The sequence below is a fragment of the Paramormyrops kingsleyae genome, chromosome 16 (genome assembly GCF_048594095.1).
Source record: "Paramormyrops kingsleyae isolate MSU_618 chromosome 16, PKINGS_0.4, whole genome shotgun sequence".
NCBI classification, from domain to species: domain Eukaryota; kingdom Metazoa; phylum Chordata; class Actinopteri; order Osteoglossiformes; family Mormyridae; genus Paramormyrops; species Paramormyrops kingsleyae.
This window is the reverse complement of record NC_132812.1, coordinates 6,328,772-6,345,747: the sequence shown is the minus strand read 5'-3', so window position 1 is coordinate 6,345,747 and position 16,976 is coordinate 6,328,772. Positions and strand designations below refer to the sequence as shown.

General features: G+C 43.1%; 7 non-coding genes across 7 annotated transcripts; all 7 read right to left on the bottom strand.

The window, feature by feature from the left end:
• Positions 1 to 3,627: 3,627 nt before the first annotated feature.
• Positions 3,628 to 3,719, bottom strand: trnar-ucu (transfer RNA arginine (anticodon UCU)). The gene is given in 2 exon segments: positions 3,628 to 3,663; positions 3,683 to 3,719. It is a non-coding gene; the product is annotated as a tRNA-Arg (tRNA).
• Positions 3,720 to 4,631: 912 nt separating this feature from the next.
• trnar-ucu (transfer RNA arginine (anticodon UCU)) lies at positions 4,632 to 4,723 on the bottom strand. The gene is given in 2 exon segments: positions 4,632 to 4,667; positions 4,687 to 4,723. It is a non-coding gene; the product is annotated as a tRNA-Arg (tRNA).
• A 1,499-nt stretch (positions 4,724 to 6,222) lies between these two features.
• trnar-ucu (transfer RNA arginine (anticodon UCU)) lies at positions 6,223 to 6,314 on the bottom strand. The gene is given in 2 exon segments: positions 6,223 to 6,258; positions 6,278 to 6,314. It is a non-coding gene; the product is annotated as a tRNA-Arg (tRNA).
• A 913-nt stretch (positions 6,315 to 7,227) lies between these two features.
• trnar-ucu (transfer RNA arginine (anticodon UCU)) lies at positions 7,228 to 7,319 on the bottom strand. Its single transcript is given in 2 exon segments — positions 7,228 to 7,263; positions 7,283 to 7,319. It is a non-coding gene; the product is annotated as a tRNA-Arg (tRNA).
• Positions 7,320 to 8,232: 913 nt separating this feature from the next.
• On the bottom strand, positions 8,233 to 8,324 carry trnar-ucu (transfer RNA arginine (anticodon UCU)). Its single transcript is given in 2 exon segments — positions 8,233 to 8,268; positions 8,288 to 8,324. It is a non-coding gene; the product is annotated as a tRNA-Arg (tRNA).
• A 913-nt stretch (positions 8,325 to 9,237) lies between these two features.
• trnar-ucu (transfer RNA arginine (anticodon UCU)) lies at positions 9,238 to 9,329 on the bottom strand. The gene is given in 2 exon segments: positions 9,238 to 9,273; positions 9,293 to 9,329. It is a non-coding gene; the product is annotated as a tRNA-Arg (tRNA).
• A 910-nt stretch (positions 9,330 to 10,239) lies between these two features.
• Positions 10,240 to 10,331, bottom strand: trnar-ucu (transfer RNA arginine (anticodon UCU)). Its single transcript is given in 2 exon segments — positions 10,240 to 10,275; positions 10,295 to 10,331. It is a non-coding gene; the product is annotated as a tRNA-Arg (tRNA).
• Positions 10,332 to 16,976: the final 6,645 nt, after the last annotated feature.

Genomic DNA, 16,976 nt, shown 5'->3' with positions numbered 1-16,976 from the left:
GGTGCATGTTGGCACCAATGACATAGGAAAGGGCAGAAGGGCTGTTCTGCAAGATAAATTTATAGAAGTCGCGGATAAGCTCAGAAGCAGAACATCCACGGTGGTATTCTCTGGAATACTTCCCGTGCCACGTGCAAGTCAGGCAAAATTAGCTGAGATAAGGGGATTAAATGCGTGGCTAAAATGGTGGTGTAGGAAAGAGGGGTTCAGGTTTATGGGGCACTGGAAGACCTTCTGGAACAGGTGGGACCTGTTCAAGCCGGACGGGTTGCATCTGAACCATAGGGGAACCAGTGTATTGGGGAGGCGTATGTGCAGAATAGTTGAGGAATGTTTAAACTAGGGACTGGGGGGGCAGGGAGGTCAGTTAAGAATTTATGTGGGGAGAGACGGAAAGCCCAAATAAAAATTTAAAGTAGACACTGTAAAAGGCCTACCATTAGTGGTCTGTATTTGAATGCTAGGAGTATTAGAAACAAAATTAACGACTTAGAGGCTTTAATTTCTTCAGACAATTACGACATTATAGGAATAACTGAAACATGGATGAGTGACAATGATGGTGATGAATATAATATGGATGGTTATACGTTGTTCCGTAGAGACCGGATAGGCAAGAAGGGAGGTGGTGTTGCAGTATACGTAAAAGAAAACTTGCAGGCAAGGGATCTCACTGATAAAAATAAAAATTCAGAAGCTGTATGGATCAAACTTGATGCTAAAGATTCAAATGGCCTAATTGTCGGGGTTTGTTATAGGGCACCTAATGTGGCTGTAGAGGAAAGCAGAATATTATATGATGATATCAGGATTATGAGTAATAAAAATGATGTGGTGGTTATGGGTGATTTTAATTTACCTGGGATACAGTGGGACACAGTCTCTGGCTCTTCTGTAAATGAACTTGAGATGGTGGAATTAGTACAGGATTGTTTTTTTACTCAGTTTGTTAATACTCCTACCAGGGGAGAAGCCCTTCTTGATCTCGTTTTTTGTAATAACCAGGATAGGATTGGAAAATTAGAGGTTTTAGACCCATTGTACGGTAGTGATCATAACATGGTTAAATTCGAGGTTAATTTTAGTGTCCAAAGAGCAAAGTCTAAATTAAAAGTATACAATGTTAGGAAGGCTAACTTTAATGGTATGAGACGGAAATTAGAAACTGTAAACTGGACAGAGTTAAATAGCAAAACAGTAGAAGAGGCATGGGAATTTTTCAAAAGCACATTGTTGCAAGTGCAAGAGGACTTCATACCTGTTTCCAGCAAAACTAAATCTAGGAAACGACAACCAAGGTGGTTTACTAAGGAAATTAAGAATAAAGTCAGGAGGAAAAGGGCTCTGTTCCACAACTGGAAAATAACTAATGATTTCAAAATCAAGCAGGAGTATCTAAGTCTACAGGCAGAGTTAAAAAATGACATTAGGCTATCAAAGAGGGATGTAGAAAGAAAAATTGCATTGGAGGCTAAGCATGACAGTAAAGGTTTCTTCCAATATTTTAACTCCAAGAGAGCACTAAAAGCTGAAATCACTAATTTACAGGATAGTAAGGGCCTTATAATTGATAACGAAATTGATATGGTAAATGAGTTTAATGATTATTTTTCAAGGGTGTTCACAATAGAGAACACAAGTAACTTACCACCAATTAATACGAATACAGCATCGTCTATGACCAATATATGTATAACTGAGGTTGATGTGATACTAAGCCTAGCTAAACTCAAAATAAATAAATCACAGGGGCCTGATGGCATCTTACCTTTAGTCTTGAAAGAGATGAGGGATATTATTAGCCAACCTTTGACTTTAATATTCCAGAAATCGTTATCTGCGGGTGTGGTACCATCAGATTGGAAGCATGCTAATATAACACCCATATTCAAAAAAGGGGATAGAAGTAATCCGGCAAACTATAGGCCAATCAGTTTAACTAGCATTACTGGAAAAATAATGGAAGCTATAATTCAAGTGAAAATGGTAGATTACCTAGATGCAAATAACATTATAAAGGATAGCCAACATGGATTTAGGAGAGGTAGATCCTGCTTAACGAATCTGCTTGAGTTCTTTGAGGAAGCTACAAGTGAAATTGATCACAAAAAGGCCTATGATGTGATTTACTTAGATTTCCAGAAAGCCTTTGATGTTGTCCCCCACAAACGGCTCTTGTTAAAGCTTAAAGCTGCAGGAATTTTAGGAACTGTGGCAGCTTGGATCAAAAACTGGCTAACTGATAGGAAGCAGCGAGTAGTTATTAGAGGCACTATGTCACAGTGGGCCTCCGTTTATAGTGGGGTACCGCAGGGTTCAATTTTAGGACCACTATTGTTCCTAATTTACATTAATGATATTGACACGAATACATACAGTAAACTGGTTAAATTTGCAGACGACACTAAGGTGGGCGGGGTAGCAGATACTAATCTAGCAGCAGAGAGGCTCCAACGGGATCTGGATTTAATTAGCGAATGGGCTGATACTTGGCAGATGAAATTTAACACAGATAAATGTAAGGTAATCCATGCAGGGAGCAGAAATATACAGTACAGATATTTTATGGGTTCCACTGAAATAAAGGTAGCTGATTACGAGAAAGATCTCGGTATGTATGTTGATGCTTCCATGTCCCACTCTCGCCAATGTGGGGAAGCAATAAAAAAGGCGAACAGAATGTTGGGTTATATCTCTAGATGTGTGGAGTTTAAGTCAAGGGAGGTGATGTTACACTTATATAATTCCTTGGTAAGACCCCACCTAGAATACTGTGTGCAGGTTTGGTCACCATACCTCAAGAAGGACATTGCTGCCTTAGAAAAGGTGCAACGAAGAGCTACGAGAATGATTCCTGGTCTTAGAGGAATGTCTTACGAGGAGAGGTTAGCGGAACTGAATCTGTTCAGCCTTGAGCAAAGGAGGCTAAGGGGGGATATGATTCAGGTCTATAAGATTCTAACGGGTCTGGATGCCGTTCAGCCAAATGACTATTTCAATATTAGTCTAAATACTAGAACTCGTGGCCATAAGTGGAAATTAGCGGGAGAACATTTTAAAACAAATTTGAGGAAGCACTTCTTTACACAGCGTGTAGTCAGAGTATGGAATAGTCTTCCTGCTATTGTAGTGGAAGCTAAAACCATGGGTTCCTTTAAATCAGAGCTAGATAAGATTTTAACAACTCTGAGCTATTAGCTAAGTTCTCCCCAAACGAGCTTGATGGGCCGAATGGCCTCCTCTCGTTTGTAAATTTCTTATGTTCTTATGTTCTTATGTTCAAAGGGAAAATTGACATATATAATCTCAAAAGCAACTCCTATGAAACTTTTAGTGTTTTGGTTCAGTTAGTATGACAGATAACACTTTTAGTTGCAAATAAAGTTAATGTACATTAATTAAATTCTTTCGGCAGAAGTTTGGCTTCCCCTGTAGACTCAGAACAATCACTAGTGATCCGAAGCGACATACATTGTTTGAGAGAGCAGGTCAGATTCTGAGCTGTTTCAGGAGCAACTGGAGGTTGAGGGGGCTAATGGTGACATCACTCAGCCAATCAACATGTGACAATGCCAACATTGTCAAAGTCTCAGTGCTGATTGGTCACACACTGGCCCCGAAAACATGCGACTCTGGTGGGACTCGAACCCACAACCTTTGAATCACTCTTCAAGTGCTTGATTAGAAGTCCAATGCGCTATCCATTGCGCTACAGAGCCACTCTGTTATTCAGTACCTGTAACCCTTTACCTTGAATTGCTCACCTTATACAGAAAATCATCCAGAATTACCAGTACAATCTGAGCACTTGTGGTCCATTCTGATTCTGTCATTCTTGCATCGGGTTTTAACCTGGTGTTGCTCATCTAACTTGGTGAAATATTTCTTATTTCTGAAGCTAACCCTTGGTGCCATCTTCATGTAATACAGATCAGCAGGTACTACTCTGTGGACATGTGAGCAAAAGATATTAAAATGCGACCAGAAGATGTGGGCATGTGTCCAGAAGTGTATTCATGGTGCTTTGTCAAAATTTGATAATGACTGTCCTGATAAGCTATGCCCACCTAAGCCCCACCCTATCATGCCTGTTCTGGTAAACCACACCCCTACAATACCTGAGTTGATAAGCCACGCCCATATAAGCCACACCCTATCATGCCTGTTCTGGTAAACCACGCCCCTACAATACCTCAGTTGATAAGCCTTAGAAACAAGTCTACAAGGATCTTCTATAGACTTCCAGTGAAGCACAACATCTATGAACTGGATTTGTGCTGGCTTCAAAGGGAAAATTGACATATATAATCTCAAAAGCAACTCCTATGAAACTTTTAGTGTTTTGGTTCAGTTAGTATGACAGATAACACTTTTAGTTGCAAATAAAGTTAATGTACATTAATTAAATTCTTTCGGCAGAAGTTTGGCTTCCCCTGTAGACTCAGAACAATCACTAGTGATCCGAAGCGACATACATTGTTTGAGAGAGCAGGTCAGATTCTGAGCTGTTTCAGGAGCAACTGGAGGTTGAGGGGGCTAATGGTGACATCACTCAGCCAATCAACATGTGACAATGCCAACATTGTCAAAGTCTCAGTGCTGATTGGTCACACACTGGCCCCGAAAACATGCGACTCTGGTGGGACTCGAACCCACAACCTTTGAATCACTCTTCAAGTGCTTGATTAGAAGTCCAATGCGCTATCCATTGCGCTACAGAGCCACTCTGTTATTCAGTACCTGTAACCCTTTACCTTTAATTGCTCACCTTATACAGAAAATCATCCAGAATTACCAGTACAATCTGAGCACTTGTGGTCCATTCTGATTCTGTCATTCTTGCATCGGGTTTTAACCTGGTGTTGCTCATCTAACTTGGTGAAATATTTCTTATTTCTGAAGCTAACCCTTGGTGCCATCTTCATGTAATACAGATCAGCAGGTACTACTCTGTGGACATGTGACCAGAAGATATTAAAATGCGACCAGAAGATGTGGGCATGTGTCCAGAAGTGTATTCGTGGTGCTTTGTCAAAATTCAATAATGACTGTCCTGATAAGCTATGCCCACCTAAGCCCCACCCTATCATGCCTGTTCTGGTAAACCACACCCCTACAATACCTGAGTTGATAAGCCACGCCCATATACGCCACACCCCTATCATGCATGTTCTGGTAAGCCACGCCCCTACAATACCTCAGTTGATAAGCCACGCCCATGTAAGCCACAGCCCTACAATACCTGAGTTGATAAGCCACGCTTATGAAAGCTACAGCCCTATAATGCCTGTCCTGATAAGTCACACCCATGTAAGCTCCTGTCACTACAAGTCATCTGTTCTACTGGCCAGTAAACAAACCTCCCAGTTAACCCACTTCCTGGTAAATGCACTGCCCAGTAAACATGCTACCCTGTTAATACACCACCCAGTAAATGCACTGTCTGATTAATGCACTGTCTCTCTGATGGTATCCTGCAGTAGTGTTCATCATCCTGGATGGGTTTGGTTTGCAACATGCCCATTCACAGCAATCACAGTGATGCAGTGTTCATCCATTTATATTATTGGTAGTTTATTCTGTCTCACTGAGATGTCTTCCAATCACCATGCGGAGAAGCCTGGCATCCAGGCAGGTCTAAATATCAAGTCTATCTGTCCAATCAACGTTGCCTAAGCAAAGGCTATGTATGGTGCTCTCATAGACTACCAGGGAAGCACGGTATCTGGGCAGTCCCCAAAACCACATCATCAAAGCATATTGACCAATAAGCTTTTTTTTTTTTGTCTATTTTCCTCTTAGAAACAAGTGTACAAGGATCTTCTATAGACTTCCAGTGAAGCACAACATCTATGAACTGGATTTGTGCTGGCTTCAAAGGGAAAATTGACATATATAATCTCAAAAGCAACTCCTATGAAACTTTTAGTGTTTTGGTTCAGTTAGTATGATAGATAACACTTTTAGTTGCAAATAAAGTTAATGTACATTAATTAAATTCTTTCGGCAGAAGTTTAGCTTCCCCTGTAGTCTCAGAAGAATCACTAGTGATCCGAAGCAACATACATTTTTTGAGAGAGCAGGTCAGATTATGAGCTGTTTCAGGAGCAACTGGAGGTTGAGGGGGCCAATGGTGACATCACTCAGCCAATCAACATGTGACAATGCCAACATTGTCAAAATCATAGTGCTGATTTGTCACACACTGGCCCCGAAAACATGTGACTCTGGTGGGACTCGAACCCACAACCTTTGAATCACTCTTCAAGTGCTTGATTAGAAGTCCAATGCGCTATCCATTGCGCTACAGAGCCACTCTGTTATTCAGTACCTGTAACCCTTTACCTTGAATTGCTCACCTTATACAGAAAATCACCCAGAATTACCTGTACAATCTGAGCACTTGTGGTCCATTCTGATTCTGTCATTCTTGCATCGGGTTTTAACCTGGTGTTGCTCATCTAACTTGGTGAAATATTTCTTATTTCTGAAGCTAACCCTTGGTGCCATCTTCATGTAATACAGATCAGCAGGTACTACTCTGTGGACATGTGACCAAAATATATTTAAATGCGACCAGAAGATGTGGGCATGTGTCCAGAAGTGTATTCGTGGTGCTTTGTCAAAATTCGATAATGACTGTCCTGATAAGCTATGCCCACCTAAGCCCCACCCTATCATGCCTGTTCTGGTAAAGCACACCCCTACAATACCTGAGTTGATAAGCCACGCCCATATAAGCCACACCCCTATCATGCATGATCTGGTAAGCCACGCCCCTACAATACCTCAGTTGATAAGCCTTAGAAACAAGTCTACAAGGATCTTCTATAGACTTCCAGTGAAGCACAACATCTATGAACTGGATTTGTGCTGGCTTCAAAGGGAAAATTGACATATATAATCTCAAAAGCAACTCCTATGAAACGTTTAGTGTTTTGGTTCAGTTAGTATGATAGATAACACTTTTAGTTGCAAATAAAGTTAATGTACATTAATTAAATTCTTTCGGCAGAAGTTTGGCTTCCCCTGTAGACTCAGAACAATCACTAGTGATCCGAAGCGACATACATTGTTTGAGAGAGCAGGTCAGATTCTGAGCTGTTTCAGGAGCAACTGGAGGTTGAGGGGGCTAATGGTGACATCACTCAGCCAATCAACATGTGACAATGCCAACATTGTCAAAGTCTCAGTGCTGATTGGTCACACACTGGCCCCGAAAACATGCGACTCTGGTGGGACTCGAACCCACAACCTTTGAATCACTCTTCAAGTGCTTGATTAGAAGTCCAATGCGCTATCCATTGCGCTACAGAGCCACTCTGTTATTCAATACTTGTAACCCTTTACCTTGAATTGCTCACCTTATACAGAAAATCACCCAGAATTACCAGTACAATCTGAGCACTTGTGGTCCAGTCTGATTCTGTCATTCTTGCATCGGGTTTTAACCTGGTGTTGCTCATCTAACTTGGTGAAATATTTCTTATTTCTGAAGCTAACCCTTGGTGCCATCTTCATGTAATACAGATCAGCAGGTACTACTCTGTGGACATGTGACCAAAAGATATTAAAATGCGACCAGAAGATGTGGGCATGTGTCCAGAAGTGTATTCGTGGTGCTTTGTCAAAATTTGATAATGACTGTCCTGATAAGGTATGCCCACCTAAGCCCCACCCTATCATGCCTGTTCTGGTAAACCACACCCCTACAATACCTGAGTTGATAAACCACGCCCATATAAGCCACACCCCTATCATGTATGATCTGGTAAGCCACGCCCCTACAATACCTCAGTTGATAAGCCTTAGAAACAAGTCTACAAGGATCTTCTATAGACTTCCAGTGAAGCACAACATCTATGAACTGGATTTGTGCTGGCTTCAAAGGGAAAATTGACATATATAATCTCAAAAGCAACTCCTATGAAACTTTTTGTGTTTTGGTTCAGTTAGTATGATAGATAACACTTTTAGATGCAAATAAAGTTAATGTACATTAATTAAATTCTTTCGGCAGAAGTTAAGCTTCCCCTGTAGCCTCAGAAGAATCACTTGTGATCCAAAGCGACGTACATTTTTTGAGAGAGCAGGTCAGATTCTGAGCTGTTTCAGGAGCAACTGGAGGTTGAGGGGGCCAATGGTGACATCACTCAGCCAATCAACATGTGACAATGCCAACATTGTCAAAGTCACAGTGCTGATTTGTCACACACTGACCCCGAAAACATGCGACTCTGGTGGGACTCGAACCCACAACCTTTGAATCACTGTTCAAGTGCTTGATTAGAAGTCCAATGCGCTATCCATTGCGCTACAGAGCCACTCTGTTATTCAGTACCTGTAACCTTTTACCTTGAATTGCTTACCTTATACAGAAAATCACCCAGAATTACCTGTACAATCTGAGCACTTGTGGTCCATTCTGATTCTGTCATTCTTGCATCGGGTTTTAACCTGGTGTTGCTCATCTAACTTGGTGAAATATTTCTTATTTCTGAAGCTAACCCTTGGTGCCATCTTCATGTAATACAGATCAGCAGGTACTACTCTGTGGACATGTGACCAAAAGATATTAAAATACGAGCAGAAGATGTGGGCATGTGTCCAGAAGTGTATTCGTGGTGCTTTGTCAAAATTCGATAATGACTGTCCTGATAAGCTATGCCCACCTAAGCCCCACCCTATCATGCCTGTTCTGGTAAACCACACCCCTACAATACCTGAGTTGATAAGCCACGCCCATATAAGCCACACCCCTATCATGTATGATCTGGTAAGCCACGCCCCTACAATACCTCAGTTGATAAGCATTAGAAACAAGTCTACAAGGATCTTCTACAGACTTCCAGTGAAGCACAACATCTATGAACTGGATTTGTGCTGGCTTCAAAGGGAAAATTGACATATATAATCTCAAAAGCAACTCCTATGAAACTTTTTGTGTTTTGCTTCAGTTAGTATGATAGATAACACTTTTAGTTGCAAATAAAGTTAATGTACATTAATTAAATTCTTTTGGCAGAAGTTAAGCTTCCCCTGTAGTCTCAGAAGAATCACATGTGATCCAAAGCGACATACATTGTTTGAGAGAGCAGGTCAGATTATGAGCTGTTTCAGGAGCAACTGGAGGTTGAGGGGGCCAATGGTGACATCACTCAGCCAATCAACATGTGACAATGCCAACATTGTCAAAGTCACAGTGCTGATTGGTCACACACTGGCCCCGAAAACATGCGACTCTGGTGGGACTCGAACCCACAACCTTTGAATCACTGTTCAAGTGCTTGATTAGAAGTCCAATGCGCTATCCATTGGGCTACAGAGCCACTCTGTTATTCAGTACCTGTAACCCTTTACCTTGAATTGCTCACCTTATACAGAAAATCACCCAGAATTACCTGTACAATCTGAGCACTTGTGGTCCATTCTGATTCTGTCATTCTTGCATCGGGTTTTAACCTGGTGTTGCTCATCTAACTTGGTGAAATATTTCTTATTTCTGAAGCTAACCCTTGGTGCCATCTTCATGTAATACAGATCAGCAGGTACTACTCTGTGGACATGTGACCAAAAGATATTAAAATGCGACCAGAAGATGTGGGCATGTGTCCAGAAGTGTATTCGTGGTGCTTTGTCAAAATTCGATAATGACTGTCCTGATAAGCTATGCCCACCTAAGCCCCACCCTATCATGCCTGTTCTGGTAAACCACACCCCTACAATACATGAGTTGATAAGCCACGCCCATATGAGCCACACCCCTATCATGTATGATCTGGTAAGCCACGCCCCTACAATACCTCAGTTGATAAGCCTTAGAAACAAGTCTACAAGGATCTTCTATAGACTTCCAGTGAAGCACAACATCTATGAACTGGATTTGTGCTGGCTTCAAAGGGAAAATTGACATATATAATCTGAAAAGCAACTCCTATGAAACTTTTTGTGTTTTGGTTCAGTTAGTATGATAGATAACACTTTTAGTTGCAAATAAAGTTAATGTACATTAATTAAATTCTTTCGGCAGAAGTTAAGCTTCCCCTGTAGTCTCAGAAGAATCACTTGTGATCCAAAGCGACATACATTTTTTGAGAGACCAGGTCAGATTCTGAGCTGTTTCAGGAGCAACTGGAGGTTGAGGGGGCCAATGGTGACATCACTCAGCCAATCATATGACAATGCCAATATTGTCAAAGTCACAGTGCTGATTTGTCACACACTGGCCCCGAAAACATGACACTCTGGTGGGACTCAAACCCACAACCTTTGAATCACTCTTCAAGTGTTTGATTAGAAGTCCAATGCGCTATCCATTGCGCTACAGAGCTACTCCCACATTCTGCTGATGAACACAAACCAACTAAATATTGACTCTTTGCATAAACTTCATGTAATTATCAATAAATGTTTTTGCCACTTATGAAATGCTTTTAATTATACTTCATTAGACATGGTAACATCTCACAAAAAGACCTACAAACACTGAAGCAGCAAGCTTTGTGAAAGCCAGTACTTGTGTCATTCTCAAAACATTTGGTCACGACTGTAGATATTTACTTATTATGGTCCTGTTATAGTTTTCATTTAGTGTTTTTTAATGTACAGTTCCAGTTAAAAGTTTGGACACGCAAAGCTGCCTATAATGGAGAGTGATAGAGCACCACATCACATGACCTGGTCACCTGACCTAAACATAGTAGAGATGGTTTTGAAGGCATTTGGTCAGAGAGTGAAAGAAAAGCAGCCAATGAGAGCTCAGCATACTGTATATGTGGCACCTCCTTCAGGATAACTGGAAAAGCATCCCAGGAGGCCACCTCCTGAAACTGGCATAAGAGGAGACAGTAGGGTCAGGCAGAGACTGGAGCAGTTGGGTGTTAGGGCCCTGCTCAGGGGCCAAATGGTGGCAAACTTCTGAGTCCCAAAGCTGCCCCCCCAAAAATTTACTTTTTTTGTCGAATACTTTTTTTGCTCAGTACATATGTTATTTTATAGCTTTGGTGTCTTTATAATTACCTAAAATGCAGAGAATGATACTGTAATGTCAAGGAAGCTTGATTTAGACAGAAAGAATGCCCTTTTATTAAGGCCTTAGAAGGACTACCGCAGACATTAAATAACCACTGAACCAACACATAACAGGGAAACAGAGGATAACAAGGCACACACATGGTGGGTAGTTACACAGGGTTGGCATATAACACAGACAAAGACACACGCGACATTAGGAAATACAACACGAATATTAACAATAACAAACAGGGGCTATTTACGATACTCCCAGCATGCTCAGCGCACCCCCTGGGCTCTGCTATGCGGAGTCATCTCGCTGCACAAATAAACCTTTCTATAGGTATAGATGTGTCCAAACTTTTGACAAGTACTGTACTTGGGGCCTGGTTTCTGGCTGTGTGGTTATTCCTCACATCTGAATGCCATCCACGAGCTCAGGTCTTAGTGTTAAAATAACATTTGAAATGACACTGTAACACGGAGCACTTGCAGAAAGTCATTTACCAGCACGTGGTGTCAGAGACAGTGATGGATAAACACTGGAACCCAAACTTCGCTATTTATCAAAGAGCTGTCAGTAGTGGCAGTGATCCCTGGGCACCCAGTGTGATGTATTTACAGGCTGTCAAAACAGACACGGCTGCACAGATGTCTGTGATCACAGGCGTCCATTGCAGATGCATGACTGCCCTAATGCCCACGGTGTCGCATTGTCATCAAACGCAGACTCGGTCCATAGAAAAGGAAGAGCTTGTGTTTTGAAGTTTCCGGAACATTTTAAAAGCATGATTGCATATCCTACAAATGGCTCCAACTTTAAGACCATCAGTGTCAGAGTCTTTTCCATTTTTCATAAATAGCTTTTTCTCACCTTGCACGGTAGCTGGGTTTTTTTGGTGAATTCGATATATGTCTGTTTTTGAATTTTTGGTTTCCAAACTATAAAAGTGAGACATAAAAACCCCAGATGACCTACTCCTCATGCAGGCTTTGCTTTACAGACTTACAGAGAATGTTCCTTACGCCTGATATTGTTGATCATTCCACGTTCCTTCTAAAATGCACTTGTTTTCAGCTTTTTGAACATCCCCCCCCAAGGAAGCCAAGTGCCACCATTCATTTAAAATGTCGTCTTTGATGCCCCTTTTAGATGTACATACCAGACACTAATTAAGCTCTGTTATGAGCCACCACACCAAGCCCGGAAATGTTATGATCAGCCCTTTGATAAATAAGGCATGTTCCCAGTGGGCGTCATTAAAAAATTCATGTTTCTGTGTTCTCTGACAGCAGCGGCTCTGATGCTGGTCCAGCACCAGCCTGTATGATATACCAAGACTCGGTGATCAGAGTGCATGCATGACAGGCAGCTGCACTTGCTGGGGACTTGCTGGGGACTCGTTGGGTATTCAGTGGGGACCTGCTGGAGACTCACTAGGGATGCACTGGGATCTCGCTGGGGACTCGCTGGGGACTTGCTGGGACTGTATGGTCCTCTCAAACATTCCTGCCATCCAGAAAAATGGAGTGAGCAAGGAAGAGAAGAGTGAAGATCAGGTTAAAATGCTGTGGCTGCGATTGGAAGACCATCAGTTCAAATCCTGCAGTCACAAGAGTGATGTCACCCATTGGCCCATGAAGGAGGGCCCTTAGCCCCCAGTTACCTCAGAAATGTAAGTCACTTTGGATAAAAGCGCCTGCTCAATGCAACATAAATTTAGAACATCTCAGTCTGACTACAGGACACGCTCAATGGGAAGTTAAACAGCCAGACAGCGTGACCGAACTGAGCCGGTGATAATGTCACAGAGACACCTGGATTCGTTTTATTACCTCTGTCTGGTTTGGTAGAGGGGGCTATGTAACCTAGTCACCCAGTCATATGCTCAACGCAACATAGTTTTGGGGGGGTCTCTGATCAGCCAAGAAGATCAGGTTTGAGACCCGCGATGCTTGAGAGAAACATCAAGGATGGCCTGGAATGTTTTGAGGCTGATGTGGGCTCAGGCATTCACAGCTGCTACATATATCCCTCACACTCAGGAAACATCGGCCAAAGGACAAAAGGCCTGACAGTGGGAAGGGAATCAGAAGGTGTCATAATGTATGTATGTGAGCCATATCCCAGTTGCATTGTGTACAGGATGCCCTGCGTGGCATGTGAGCCCCATATGTGAACCCCAGACCCTGGCAAACCCCGAATGGGCAACATCATTCGTCTGTACCAACCTGTCGGCTGTTGGGTTTGGCCCAACTTGAGCTACCTGTGTTATCCATGTGCTGATTTATCCTTTGCCTTGTACTCGTTATTTTTATGACCCCTGCTAACGTTTCCCAGGGGCTCCCACCGTCAGTGACGCCAGAGGCCAGCAGGACTGGAGACGTGTCAGTCATGTGTCACAGAACCCAGGCCCGCTATGAAATGACCCTACGTATGACATTGGGAATCCCAGAACAGGGCCCCTCCTTGCCCCCCCCCCCTCCCCGAGTGTGGGGGTTCTTCCTCTGCTCTCTGCATGACAGCAGGCTTTGAAATGCTGATCTGAGATCGCAGACCAACCCTGATGTGCTCAGCATGTGTGGGGACTCAGCGGGTGACGGAGACACACAGGGTCCACAGTGAGGGTCACACCTGTGTCACTCTGCATGTTGTTGGTGCCAAATCGCAGATTCATAGGTGAATATTCCAAGTCCAGAAAGTAAAAATCCAGATCAAGACTTTGTTTCAACCAACCAGTTGAGTTCTCTGTGACTGACTCTTTATACTCAACAATTTGGTTGAAACAGTATCTTGGTCTGGATTTTTACTTTCTGAACTACTAGCCTTCAGAGAAGGTAATACAGGTTAAGGCCAAGGAATGAACTTTAAATGTGTCAATACTGTCTGTAATTTAATAATTACACCTCAAGGTCTATCGCTGAGCTGGGTGTAGATGTTACTGCGTTTCTGTTCCCTCAAACACTGTTCCCTCCTGCAAGGTGCCCCCCCCCCCCCACTCTGCCAGCCATGGGGAAATCCCAGGTGCCTGTTTGCTGCTTGGAGTTACCTCTAGACTGTTCCCTTGTGACTCAGACCTTATCAATGAGAGATTCCCAGCAAGGGTAATTGGATAAAACGTCTGAATACCCACAAGAGACTACGACAGCTCTCTTAAACGCTATTTGCAGTCATTTTACCCTAATGTGTCCCAATTTTCCCGCTGGGCTCAGGGGGGAGCCTTCTCACTGGCGGTTAAACCTCCCTCACACTGCAGGCAGCATGCAGTGTGTGATTCCAGAAAAACAAGTAAACAACCACAGCATTTCACTTCCTGTTCTCCAGTGACATTTGAAGGGCAATTCTTCCCTGAGTCTAACTTTCAGTCTGCTTCTGCAGGTCTGGTCAGAGACGTTGATAATTCCCCGATGGTGTGTGGCTCAGTAGGTTATGGCCTGTTTCGACAGAGCGATGTCACTCTTGAGCCCCTGGACCAGGCTCTCCTGCTCTCTCTGTATTATGTGCAGCCTCAGATAAGAGCATCTGCTACATAAAGAAAAGTAATATCATATGCAGGTGTTTTGCACAGTGCGCACCAGAGCAGTAACCTGCTGCCACATGCTCTTCCCTGACGGTCTCCATGGTGATGTATCTGTCCAGTGTCTCCTCCACATTAAGCTTTGGCTCGGTGGGACCCCTTTGATCTGCCATCAGACAGTGTCCTCCTCACTGCCGCTATTGTCTCTGCTGATGGAAAGGCTGTCCCGTGATAACGCCCTCAGACCGTCTCCCAGAATGCAAAGCTGTGGCTCCGGCTCCGATATGAAGGCCGCTTACCGCGACTCACACACCACTAAGAGCATTTCGGTTTCATTTTACACTGTGCAATTAGGCCAGCAGGAGACAGTTCGATACAGTAGGAATGTAGCCCTAAGATTCGGGTCTGTGCCAAGAGGCCTTATCTGTGAAAGCAGGACAACTACGCAAACAGGACATGGGTGCTTTCCCCCCCATGCCCCGTTCATCTATACATGCGATTCCAGAAATGGCTCTGGATAGAAAAGTCTGGAAAGCATAATCACTTTCCCCTCAGACACTCCTTGATATACACAGGCTGCAAGGGTTTGTCAAGACAGTAGTAAAGCTATTTCAGGAAATGGCTGTGAGGTTCTGTGTGATCTGGAGCCCGGCACCAACCATGGGCAGCAGTTTGCTGAGCCCAGAAGACCCACAGAGACCCTCACTGACTTCTTCCCTACCTGGATAAAAATGCACAAAAGCTGGATGGAGCATTCATACTGTAAATTTACTGGTAAATTATGTGTTGCTGATGTGCACCATACACACAGTGAGTCAATAGCAATGTCTGTATATGTGGTTTTTTAAGTGAAGGTAAAAGCTTTGCAAAAACAGCCGAATGGTTTTGACAGCTGGATAGAGCACCCCAGGCTATTTGGAGATGGGGGGTTAAAGTGGTAGGAGACCCGGTTTCCTGCATAAACCATCAACGTTTACACCTGGCAAGCCTGCATCTCGTCTTAACTCCCACTTTGGACAAACCGAAACTGAGACAAGACAGACAGAGTGATGTTTACGCTGCTCTCCCATTTTCGTAGGGCATTAGATGTTGGGACATCAACAACCCCATTGCGCTCTTAGTTTTTCTTGCATTAACTCCACCCAGCAAACCATCAAAGATAAATGATTTTCTCAGCCTCACATTCAAGTCTATCTTTGTTTCACCATCTTTCTGGCCCCAAAGTTGCCCAGAGGATTGAGTTTCATCGAGAACCAGAGTCACCCCCATCCCTTAGTGGGCCTCTGCCACGCCGCTATTCCAGTATTAGATGAAATCCGAGCGGCTGGCAGGAACTGGTATTTGTAGACAAACGGCCCTTTTGAGATCTAAGCCTCTATTGAGTTCTTCTATGCTTGAAATCTGCATAGTCCGTAAAATGTTTATTTTCCCCTCTTTTAGTAAATGGAAAATAGATGCATTTAACTTGCTCGATCGTGACACCTTGAGGTTGCTTTTAGTCACACTTGGAGGTAGGATACAATTTCTGACCTGCATGTCAATCAAATGTTAGTCTGCACTAGGGTAAGTGTGAAAATTAACCTGATACTACAAATCTGGATCTAACCAACCCGTTTGATCGCAGGACACAATGATCCCTTCATGAATAAATGCAATATAAGTCGTTGTGGTTTTTAGACAAATTCTGTTAATATATTTCATAATGTCACTTCTTAAAACTTAAAAGCATGCCACACGTATGACACTTGTGGCCTGATCTGTAGTCAAACAGGAGCATTGTGTATTTTAGAACATTCTGTGTATTTAGGGTTGCAGCTATAAGAGTCCTTTAAGAGCAGGACTTTCTGCTGCTCCACGCCCTGACACGCTTATGTGGGCTGTCTGACCTGGCTGTGCACCACCGCCCTCAGCATCAAACTCAGTCAGCATGCAGACAAACACTTTTACTCGCTGGCTGTGGGTAACGCAGTCATTCGGAAAATGACAGGTGCTGGTATGCAGTGAAAACTCATGGACATACTGATCCCTTCCAGCTTTAAGGGTTTAAAAGTACATTGGTGCGACGGACCCTCTGCTCACACCCGAAAGACACGCCGCTTACGCCCGGAAGATGCACAGCTCACACCAGAGAGAACATGATTTTGCGCCCGATTTCCGCTGGTAGTAGTGGGGTTTTTAATGAGCCGGGTCCTGCGCATTGTTAGCGCAGTGCAAAGTCATTGCGCTTTTGACCAAAAAAAAAAAGCACATGAAATGTCAGTAACGCAGTGTTAAACGTGGATTATAAATGTGCGACTGTACGACGCTCCTTATTGACACACATTCGCACTCAAAATTCACTAATGCTTTGTTGTTATTTTATTTTATTGATGTACGATTTTTATAGAGTACATCTGTTGCTTTCATATAATAATGCGGTTTAATGAAACATCAAAAGAAAAACAA